This window comes from Bos taurus, chromosome 12 (genome assembly GCF_002263795.3).
Source record: "Bos taurus isolate L1 Dominette 01449 registration number 42190680 breed Hereford chromosome 12, ARS-UCD2.0, whole genome shotgun sequence".
NCBI lineage: Eukaryota > Metazoa > Chordata > Mammalia > Artiodactyla > Bovidae > Bos > Bos taurus.
Window position 1 is genome coordinate 59,956,933 of NC_037339.1, and position 12,703 is coordinate 59,969,635.

Here is a 12,703-nt window from a genome sequence, read left to right on the forward strand (position 1 = left end):
AATGCACCTTTCATGTAGTGTCCTAATACCCTTTTAAAAGCATTAACATGGATCATGCATATGTTCAGACTTGTGTCTCATTCAGAAAGGTTACACCTCTTGCTTCCAGTTTTCCAAATTTCTGTCATAAGGCCTGACCATCGTATTCAATACAGGAAGAGGGTGTTTATCCCTTCAAGCATAAAAAATAAAATATAATTCTTCCTGCCACCTATTGTATCTTTCTTCCACATTCCTCACTTCCAGGGCTGTAACAACAGAGAAGCTCCCTTTGATGTGGTACTGACAAATCACACTGAACCATTTGTAAACCAGACTCAATCTTCTGTTTTCTTTTAACCTTTTTTTTTTTTTTTTCCTAGATTCATTTTCCTTTAGTGATTAGATGAAGCAGATCACTTATACCATTTGCTCAAGATTCCTGTCAATTCCCATCCAGCATGCTAGGATTCTGGATATAATTTCTTTTCTATGGAGGAGGTTCTTTGGGGTGTGAAGTTGATTTGTAACTGATTCATGGAGGGAGTGAGAGAAGCAAAAGGTATCAGTTTTGCTGATGTGAATCAGGTCACAGAAAATATGATTTTGAGTGTAGGAGCTATAGTGGCATCTTCTTATCTCAATTGGTAGGTTTTATTTTCGTCAGCTTCTTACTCAAGGCAAACTCCTCTGACTCTCGGCTCTTCTTCAGTTTAGCAATGGAAAAATGTCCTGAATGTTCAATTCGGGGTCTGTTCCTATACTCAGATCTCTGATTTTTAGGTTAACTATTACACACATAATAAAAATCATTTGCTCCTTCAAAAAAGTGTATTCTTTAACTCAATGGATTATACTGAACCACACATGACAGTATAATTGTACAGAGCTACTGCAAGAAATAGACACTCAAGGAAATAGTCTGAAATTGTTTCTCAGAGTTGGGTGATTTTGAAAACAGCAAGAATCTTCTTAACTTGGGTAAATGGCTACTGCTAGATGTTACTATGTGCTGATGGTGGTGACTGAAGCGCTTACATTTTCACCTGTGGTCACCTGATATAAAGGTATAATAAAGCCAACACTGTGATAAATTGTGTGGCTTCTGCAATAAACCATTTCTTCAAGAAAAGTTGGAATATGAAGTCTGTGGGTATGGACTGTGATTGATAACACACACAGGAGCTTTAAGGAAGAAAATTACAAACTCATGACTTTAAATTTTCAGTTGAAGAATGGTCACTTAATCACAAAGTCTCTCTGACTTGCTCTGATGGTTCAGCCATAAGGCTCACATAGTAAAAAGTCAGATACAGAAGCTGCTCCTTCAGATTGCTGATTTAAAGTCTAGATTGATTTTTCAGCTTCACCATAACAGTTATGTGGACATTATAGTATTAAATGGGAGATCATATTACATTGAGAATTAGAATGGGGTTATCAGGTTAAATGAGAAAGACTGAATAAGTCTCTCTGAGCTTTTTGTTTGCCAGCAGAATCAGATCTATTTCCTGGTCTTATGCATCAGTTGTCTTGTTTTTAAGCAAACTCTGGGAGATAGTGAAGGACAGGGAAGCCTGGTGTGCTACAGTCTGCGGGGTCACAAGGAGTTGGACATGACTTAGTGACTGCACAACAATAACAAAGTCATAATAATGTCTTTATCTGAGAGAATTGTCTTATAAGAGGAATTCTAACCCTTCACCATAGCTCCATTTCCATTGTCTTAGTCACATCTCAGACAAACTAATGAAACCACATTGTGGCAGAAGCCAAATCAGTTCAATTCAGTCGCTCAGTCATGTCCAACTCTTTGGACCCCATGAATCACAGCACGCCAGGCCTCCCTATCCATGACCAACTCCTGGAGTTTACCCAAACTCATGTGCATTAAGTCGGTGATGCCATCCAACCATCTCATCCTCTGTCATCACCTTCTCCCCCTACCTTCAATCTTTCCCAGCATCAGGGTCTTTTCCAATGAGTTAGTGCTTCTCATCAGGTGGCCAAAGTATTGGAGTTTCAGCTTCAATATCAGTCCCTCCAATGAACATCCAGGACTGATCTCCTTTAGGATGGACTGTTTGGATCTCCTTGCAGTCCAAAGGACTCTCAAGAGTCTTCTCCAACACTACAGTTCAAAAGCATCAAATCTTCAGTGCTCAGCTTCCTTTATAGTCCAACTCTCACATCCATACATGACCACTGGAAAAACCATAGCCTTGACTAGATGAACCTTTGTTGGCAAAGTAATGTCTCTGCTTTTCAATATGCTGTGTAGATTGGTCATAACTTTCCTTCCAAGGTGTAAGCATCTTTTAATTTCATGGCTGCAGTCACCATCTGCAGTGATTTTGGAGCCCCCCAAAAAACAAAGTCAGCCACTCTTTCCACTGTTTCCCCATCTATTTGCCATGAAGTGATGGGACTAGATGCCATTGTCTTGGTTTACTGAATGTTGAGCTTTAAGCCAACTTTTTCACTCTCCACTTTCACTTTCATCAAGAGGCTCTTCAGTTCTTCTTCACTTTCTGCCATAAGGGTGGTGTCATCTACATATCTGAGGTTATTGATATTTCTCCTGGCAATCTTGATTCCAGCTTGTGCCTCCTCCAGGCCAGCATTTCTCATGATGTACTCTGCATATAAGTTAAAAAAGCAGGGTGACAATATACAGCCTTGATGTACTCATATTCCTATTTGGAACCAGTCTGTTGTTCCATGTCCAGTTCTAACTGTTGCTTCCTGACCTGCATACAGGTTTTTCAAGAGACAGATCAGGTGATCTGGTATTCCTATCTTTTTCTGAATTTTCCACAGTTTGTTGTGATCCACACAGTCAAAGGCTTTGGCATAGTCAATAAAGCAGAAATAGATGTTTCTTTGGAACTCTCTTGCTTTTTCCATGATCCAACGGATGTTGGTAATTTTATCTCTGGTTTCTCTGCCTTTTCTAAAACCAACTTGAACATCTGCAAGTTCATGGTTCATGTATTGCTAAAGCCTGGCTTGGAGAATTTTGAACATTTCTTTACTAGCGTCTGAGGTGAATGCAATTGTGTGGTAGTTTGAGCATTCTTTGTCATTGCCTTTCTTAGGGATTAGAATGAACACTTACCTTTTCCAGTCCTATGGCCACTGCTGAGTTTTCCAAATTTGCTGGCATATTGAGTGCAGCACTTTCACAGCATCATCTTTTAGGATTTGAAATAGCTCAACTGGAATTCCATCACCTCCTCCATCTAGCTTTGTTTGTAGTGATATTTCCTAAGGCCCACTTGACTTTGCATTCCAGGATGTCTGGCAGCACTTAAATATGAAAGGCAAGGTGGCCTCCATACCTTAATAAGCAGAAAGGTAAAGTGGTAATCAGAATGATTTACCCAAATGTTTTCTTAGTTGTGACTGGGAATGGAATACAGGATCTATTGATTGATACACTTAAGATCATGTGTTAATCCATCATGTAGCTACTTTTAATCTTTTTATAAAACACAAATTATGGTACGGCAAGTATATTAAAACTATAGTAAAAGAGAGAACAAGAGAGGGTATGATAGCAAGAAAATCTGAGTGAAGACAATGGATACACAGATGGTGGTGGTATATCCATACTTAGTCTCTAAGTAGTGTGTGTGATTCTTTTGACCTCCATGGAGGTTAGCTTGCCAGGCTCCTCTGTCCATGGGATTTCCCAGGCAGGAATAGTAGAGTGGATTGCCATTTCATTCTTCAGGGCATCTGCCCAATCCAGGAATTAAACCAGTGTATCCTATATTGCAGGTGGATTCTTTATGGACTGAGCCACCTGCTAAGCCAAGATACACAGATAACTGAGTATTATGATAATGGTGGACAAAGCTGCAAGCCCAATTCACAATAAAGAAATTCTCAGAAATTTCCAGAATTTATATAATCAGCTATCTATTTTATTGGAGCTTAAGGGGAGGCAATTAAGGTAGGAGACTTGTGCTAAAGTTGATTAAAAAGCAGTTAGATTCATATATTGCCTTCACAGTCTATGACATTGGATGGCTATATCCCACTGCAACATTTTGGAAGTTTACTTTCTGAGAGATAAGTAGAGGGATTCTTTGGAATGGTTAAGATCTTGGACAACTGAGAGGAGTTACTGTATAGAAAACAAGTGATATTGTGAAAAATTGCATAAAAATATTATAACCAGTATCCTTCTCCTTCCCAGTTCTCAGAGTGAAGGCATGAATATCCTCAACCTCACAAATAAAGTTGACTAGATAAGTTTAAGGTAAAAAAGCTAAAGCTACTGGTATTTTCATACTGACCTTATTATTTCATTTTTAATTAAACACAATATCAGAGACCCCCTTTTCCAAACCCATGCTTTCAGAATTTTCAGTCAAAATATCTCCCCCTACTAATTACAACACATGTCTAAATGGTTATTAACAGGAATGTGAAAAAAATGGAAGGAGGAGTATAAAAACAAAGAAAGAGTGAGAGAGGAAAAATAATGCAGAAAAACCAATCTGGAGGAAAGAAACTATATAAAGAAAGAAAAACTTAAAAAAGCCCCACACTTTTTAATATAAAATTTACTATTAATACCCCTAGTTCTAAGAAAATATTTTGTATCTTTATAACAAGAATGCAAGAAGGAGATGATATAAGAAAGATTATTCTGGGGGTGATCTCTTTGAGTTTAAAACATTGTAGTAAAAGTGAAAAAAGAAAATATAATTAGAAGCATTGAAAGATAATGGAAGACACACTTAAAATATCTTCTAGAAAACAGAGCAAAAAATGATATGAATGAAAAATAAGGAGAAAATATATAAATGAGAGGAGCTATGTAATAGATACTATTTTAAAGGAATATAATAATTCCAGATAAAGAGAATACAGAAAATAAAAAAGAGGAAGGAGAGAAAATAAGAGGCAAGATAGTACCTATGAATGAGAAATTCTTTTAAATATAATAAAATAATTTTTTTAAGGCCAAAATCATTCAAGCACAATGGATAAAAAGTGACTAAGAGAAAAACATCTTACTTAAGAAAACTCAAAAACCTACAAAGAGAAACAAGAAGTAACCTTAGAAAAAATATAACATGAATCAAGATGATTTCAGAGCTTTCCGCAACGGTATGGAGAGCAAGAAAACATTGGAGCAACACCTTTAAAACCAAACAGAAGCTTGACACCCGCAAGATGGCTGACTAGAAATCTGTAGATTCCTCCTTTCTCTAGACAGACATTGAGTTAACAACAATATATGGACCAGAATACCTCTGTGAGAACTCTAGAGACTAGTTGAAAAGGTTCAATACTCAGGCTATTATGAAACCAAGAAAAGATTCTAGTGAAAAAGATATGGAAATTCACGGCATTTGGCACACATCTTCATGGCATAGTGCAAAGCAACAGGTAACAAAATCCTCCCTCCTGTGGTCATGTATGGATGTGAGAGCTGGACTGTGAAGAAGGCTGAACACCGAAGAATTGATGCTTTTGAACTGTGGAGTTGGAGAAGACTCTTGAGAGTCCTTTGGACTGCAAGGAGATCCAACCAGTCCATTCTGAAGATCAGCCCTGGGATTTCTTTGGAAGGAATGATGCTAAAGCTGAAACTCCAGTATTTTGGCCACCTCATGCGAAGAGTTGACTCATTGGAAAAGACTCTGATGCTGGGAGGGATTGGGGGCAGCAGGAGAAGGGGACGACAGAGGATGAGATGGCTGGATGGCATCACTGACTCTATGGACGTGAGTCTGAGTGAACTCCAGCAGTTGGTGATGGACAGGGAGGCCTGGTGTACTGCGATTCATGGGGTCGCAAAGACTCGGACACGACTGAGTGACTGAACTGAACTGAGGGCTCCTCCATTGGGAAGAGAAAGTTGCATCATGACTCCAATATCCTGGTTTGTCTGGAGCTGGTGGGGGGACTAGTTTCTGTCTCACCTGACTCAGCGTCGATGGGATCAGAGTCCTAGTAAGAAATCTACTATAAACAGAAATGAGCAGCATATTAAAGCTGCAGTTCTGAAGCCAGACACTAGGGGGAGAAAGAGGTTAGAAAAGGTTTGCTGCTGCTGCTGCTGCTAAGTCGCTTCAGTCTTGTCCGACTCTGTGCGACCCCATAGACGGCAGCTCACCAGGCTCCCCCGTCCGTGGGATTCTCCATGCAAGAACACTGGAGTGGGTTGCCATTTCCTTCTCCAATGCATGAAAGTGAAAAGGGAAAGTGAAGTCGCTCAGTCGTGTCCGACCCTCTGCGACCCCATGGACTGCAGCCTACCAGGCTCCTCCGTCCATGGGATTTTCCAGGCAAGAGTACTGCAGTGAGTTGCCATTGCCTTCTCCATAGAAAAGGTTTGAGAAACCCTAAAACCTTCAGCCCAGTGGTGAAAGTCTTGCCTTATCAGTGGACTTCCCTTGTGGCTCAGATGGTAAAGAATCTGAACTATTAGTATGCAAATCCTGGGAAAGGTAGCTTTTTTTTTTTTTTTAGTGCTCAAATTCTAGCAAAAAAGAAAAAAATATATTACAAAATATGCAAAGAAACAGAAAATATATCCTAATCAAAGGAACAAAATAAAACTCCAGAAACTGATTTTTATACATAATTGGAGATGTTGTCAGTTTAAGGTGGAATGCTATAATTTAAAATTATTTTATGTAATTGCAATAGTAACCGCAGAGAAAATATTTATAGACTATACATAAAAGGAAATGAGAAGGAAATCAACACATATAATTAAAAAGTATCAAGAAAAAAACCCAGAAGATAGAGGGGGAAAAAAACAGCTACAAGGCATACAGAAAACAATGCAATAGTAATAATAAGTCCTTCCTAAAGAGTTGTAATTTTAAATATTAATAGAATAGACCTTCCAAACAAAAGAATTAGGCTGGATGGATAAAGCAAAACAAAATAACAAAACAACAACAAAAAATAGAATCTATTTTCTATCTACAAAAGACTCACTTTTTTTTTAAGAAAGATAGTTTTCTGATAGTTTTTGAGACATCAGGTCTACATTATGCAGTAAGAAAGGTGCTGATTAACCAAGAAGATATAAGAATTATACATATTTAGGTACCAATCCTCAGGGTTCCTAAATATTACATAAAGGAAAATTTACAGAATTGAAGGGAGAAAAAAACAGAAATAAAATAATAGAAGGGTAATTCAATACTGAATGAAAAAAATGACAGAAAATTAAGAAAATAGGGAACTTGAATAACAAGCATTATATTAATAAAATATTGGACCTGGACAGACACATACAGAACACACAACCTCAAAACATTAGAATATACATTCTTCTCAAGTGAACATAGAATATTCTTCATGATAGATTACATGTTAGGCCACAAAAACATTCTTAACAAATTCCACAAGACTGAAATCATTAAAAAATACCTTCTTTGATGACAATGGAATTAATCTAGATATCAATAACAGGAGAAAAAGTAGAAAATCCATAAATAAATGGAAATTAAACTACACCAAAGCATCAAAGAAGTCACAACTGGAAAATACCAAAGCATCAATACATCAAAGAAAAGGCCCTAATTAGAAAATACTCTGAAACAAATGAAAAGAAAAACAGAGCATGCCGAGTTTCAGGAGATTCAGCAAAACAGTACTAAAGGAAAATTTGTAGCTATACATTCAACCACTAAAAATAGATACAAGATTTCAAATCAACAACCTGATTTTACATTCTATAAAACATAAAGGGAATTAATAAAGATTAGTGCAGAGATAAATTGAGATAAAAAAATGATAGAAAAACCAATAAAATTAAGTGTATTTTTGAAAAGTTGGTAAACCAACTTTAAAATTATTTTATGTAATTGCAATAGTAACCACAGAGAAAATATTTATAGACTCCACATAAAAGAAAATGAGAAGGAAATCAAAGCATATAATTTAAAAATATCAAGAGAGAAAACAGAAGATAGTTAGAGGGGGAAAAAAAAAAAAACCAGCTACAAGGCATACAGAAAACAATGCAATAGCAATAATAAGTCCCAAAGTATTTTATTCCTTTTGATGTTAAATGGAATTATCTTAATTTCCTTTTCAGACTGTTAATTGTTAGTGTACAGAAATGCAGCCAATTTTTATGTGCTGATTTTTTATTTGGTAACTTTGCTCAATTTATTTATTGCTTTAAGAGTTTTTCTCTGTGTGGAATCTAGTTTAAGTAAGAAAAAAACAGAATAGATTAAAATAGCAAAAATCAGAAGTTAAAAAGGGGACATTACAACCAATGTCACAGAAATGAAAAGGATTACAACAGATACTACAAACAATTATACACCAAAAAATTGAATACCCTAGAAGAAATAGATAACTTCCTAAGAATACACAACCTATGCAGATTAAATCAGGAAAAGTTAGAAAATCTGAGCAGATCAGTAATGAGTAAGGGGACTGAATCAGTCATCAAAAACATCTAACAAAATCTCAGGACCGAATGGCTTCACTGGAGAATTATACTATTTAAAGAAGAATTAATACCAATCCTCCTGAAACTCTTCCAAAATTTGAAGACATAATACTTTCACACTGATTCTCGGAGGTCAACATTAACCTCATACCAAGCCAAAGACACTGAAAGAGGAAACTATAGACAAATGTACCTGATGAATATTGATGCAAAAATCTTTAATGGAATACCAGCAAACAGAATACAATAGCACATAAAAAGGATTGATACCATTCCTAAGTATGCTGCTGCTGCTGCTGCCAAGTCGCTTCAGTCGTGTCCAACTCTGTGCGACCCCATAGACGGCAGCCCACCAGGCTTCCCCGTCCGTGGGATTCTCCAGGCAAGAACACTGGAGTGGGTTGCCATTTCCTTCTCCAATGCATGAAAGTGAAAAGTGAAAGTGAAGTCGATCAGTCGTGTCCGACTCTTAGCGACCCCATGGACTGCAGCCTACTAGGCTCCTCCATCCATGGGATTTTCCAGGCAAGAGTACTGGAGTGGGTTACCATTGCCTTCCCCCATTCCTAAGTATACAAGGATACAAATATAGTTCAACATAAGCAAATCAATCAGTGTTATATATAGCATTAACAAAATGAATGCCAAAAGCATATGATCATCTAAAATGACGCAAAAAAAAAATTCACAAGATTCAACAATTTTTTATGATTAAAATTTAGTAAAGCAAAGCAAAACAAAAAATTAAAAATAGAGGGGCACTACCTCAGTATAATACAGACTTTTCTAAAGAGCCCACAGCTAACATCATACTTAATGGTGAAAGAAAGCATTTTTCCTAAGTTAGGAACAAGGTAAGATGCCCACTTTCTTCACTTCTATTCAACATAATATTGGAAGGTTTAGCCAGAGTAATTAAGTAAGACAAATAAATAAAAGGCATTCAAATTGGAAAGAAAGAAGTAAAATTTTCTCTGCTTATAGGCTGTATGTTGAAAATTCTGAAGATTCCACACACAGAGAAAAACTGTTAGAGCAATAAACAAATTGAGCAAAGTTACCAAATAAAAAATCAGCACATAAAAATTGGTTGCATTTCTGTACACTAACAATTAACAGTCTGAAAAGGAAATTAAGATAATTCCATTTAACATCAAAATGAATAAAATACTTTGGAAAAACCTAAGTAGGTGAAGGATTTGTACCCTTAAAGCTGCAAAATATCACTTAAGAAATACAAGAAGACAGAAATATATGGAAAGACAAGCTTTGTGCAGGGATAGAAGGACTTATTCTTAAGAAATCCATATACCTAAAACAATCTACAGATTCAACACAAGCCCTATGAAACTTTCAATGCCATTTTTTCAAGAATAGAAAAAACAATATTAAAACGTGTGAAGAATTTCAAGAGACTCTAAAAAGCCGAGCAATTTTTGAAAAGAAACAAGTTGGCATACTAAAACTTTGTAAATTCAAAATGTATAACAAAGCTACAGTCATCAAAACAATGTATTACTGGCATAAAGACAGGGAAAAGTGAAAGTATCTTCAACAAATACTGTTAGAAACACCTAGATATACACAAACAGAAGGCTGAAATCAGATCCTTATCTTACACTATATACACAAAATTTAAATAGATTATAGACCTAAATATAAGACCTAAAATTATAAATCTATAAGAAAGCATAGGGAAAAGCTTCATGACACTGGACTTCACAATGATTTCTTGGATATGATGGCAAAATCAGAGCCCCATAAATCAATGGGACTGCACTAATTTTAAAACTTTATACTTAAAAGGACACAGTCAACAGAGTGAAATGCAATGTAGGAATTGGAAAAAATATTTAACCCTTATACATCTATTAAAGGGTGCATATATATATATATATATATATATTTTAATCTTACATCTCAACAACAAAATATCAAATGACCTGATTTTTAAAAATGGGCAGAAGACTTAAATAGATATTTTTCCAAAGATAGTATGCAAATTGCCAGCAAGTGCTTGAGAAGATGATCAGCATCACTAATTATCAGAGAAATACAAATTAAACACACAACAAAACAGCACCTTACACACTTTGGATGACTGCTGTGGGTGGGAGAGGCAAAGAGAGAAAACAACAAGCATTCTCAAGGGTATGGAGAAACTAGAACCCTTGTTCACTGTGATGGGGTTGTAAAAGAATGCAAAACAACATGGAGTTTTCCCCCAAAATTAAAATAGAACTTCCAGTGATTCAGTAATTCCACTTCTGTATATATATCCAAAATAATTAAAACCAAGGTCCTGAAGAGGTATTTGCATACCTCTTTTCATAACAGCACCATTCACAGTAAGCAAGAGGTGAAAGCAATTCAAGAGTCTTTTGGTGCAAGAATGAATGAAAAAAAATGTAATATATATGATGAAATATAATTCAGCCTTAACAAGAAAGGAAATCCTGTCACAAGCAACAACATGGGTGAATCTTGAGGACATTATACTAAATTAAATATGCTATTCACAGACAGACAAATACTTTATAACTGCATTTATATGAGTTATCATAATTAGCTACAGTAGTTAAATTATGATAAGCAGAATGTAGAATGTCGTTGCCAATAACTAGGAGAAAGGAGAAAAAAGGAGTTATTCTTTAATAGTTTCCAATTTGCGAGATGAAAGAGTTCTGGAGATTGGTTTCATAATAATCTTGAATTTACTTAACACAAGAAAATTCTTAATTGTTAAGAACTGTACAATTGTTAAGAATTGTACAATAAAGTGTACACTTAAAATGGATAATATAGTCAATTTTATATTATTTATTTTTTAATCACAAAAAATCTGAAGGAAACATATTTTACAATTTAAAATTGTAAACCCATCTATACTATGAGTCAGGTAGATGTATAGAATAAAGACATTTTTCAGGCATGCATGATCTCAATCAAACTACCTCAAACAGCTCCTGGAAGACTTATTTTCCAGAACTGGGGAATGAAGTATGTCATGAATGCAGAATACACAAGACCCAGGGAATGCACCCTCAAAAACAGGATTTAGATCATAGGAATTCTCAATATGATAGAAAAGAGATAAGACCTTATTAAGGCTAACCACAAAGATTAAAGAGGCTGAAACTTTGTTGTCAAAATCAATTATCAGTTCACAGGATCTTGCTTCTATTAATGTTTCCTCCAACAATAAGATATATACGATATATAAAATGGAGATTTGAGATGGTCCAGACTTGTGTGAACATCTGAAACAACAAAGAAATAGTAATGAATAAAATGTAAGTGAATTTATTTTGAAGGGCTATGTGCTGAGCAAACAGGAAAGAAGAGCAAATGGAAATAGTTGTGAACACCAACACTAAATTATAAGAAAGATAACACTGAATTATAAGAAAGATATTAAGTGTGCATCCATTTTCCCCTCAATAAAATGCTATTAAAAGTGATAGAGGGAATTTAAATGTAAATTCATGTGATCAAAATAAATATTTAGTAAAAGAAAATATAGTTTTTTCAGTAATATTTTTGTATGACTAGAATACAGACACCTTGAATTAAACAATGTATAATTGTTTAACTAACCATAATTTTCTAAGACACTAACCATAATTTTCTGAGCCTTGGACAAATAGGACACAATATGTGAGTCCTTTATGAGCTCAGTACTGAAAATTGGCCCTTTCATCACATTCAGGACAAGTCTATTTGCTGACTGCACAAATATCAGGAGGTATTAAAGTTGTAACGTTTGGGTATTTCCCTTTAAATACGCAATCTACGGATTTTTGTTGTATTTGCTGTTGTCAGCCTGTGTGCTGCGCTAAATGGCTTCAGTCATGTCCAGCTCTTTGTGACCCTATGGACTCTAACCCACCAGGCTCTTCTGTCCATGGGACTCTTCATGCAAGGACACTAGAGTGGGTTTCCATGCCCTCCTGCAGGGAATCTTCCTGACCCAAGGATCAAACCTGTGTCTCATACATTGCCTGCATTGGCAGGTAGGTTCTTTACCACTAGACAGTGATTTTAAAAAATGCATAAGATGGTCAGTAAACACTTGACAAGATGCTCAACATCACTAGATACTAGAGAAATGCAAATCAAAACTCTAATGAGGTATCACCTCACACCAGTCAGAATGGCCATCGTCAAAAAATCTACAAACAATAAATGCTGGAGAGGATGTGGAGAAGAGGGAACCCTCCTGTGCTGTTGGTGGGAATGTAAACTGATGCAGCCATTATGTAGAATGATATGGAGATGCCT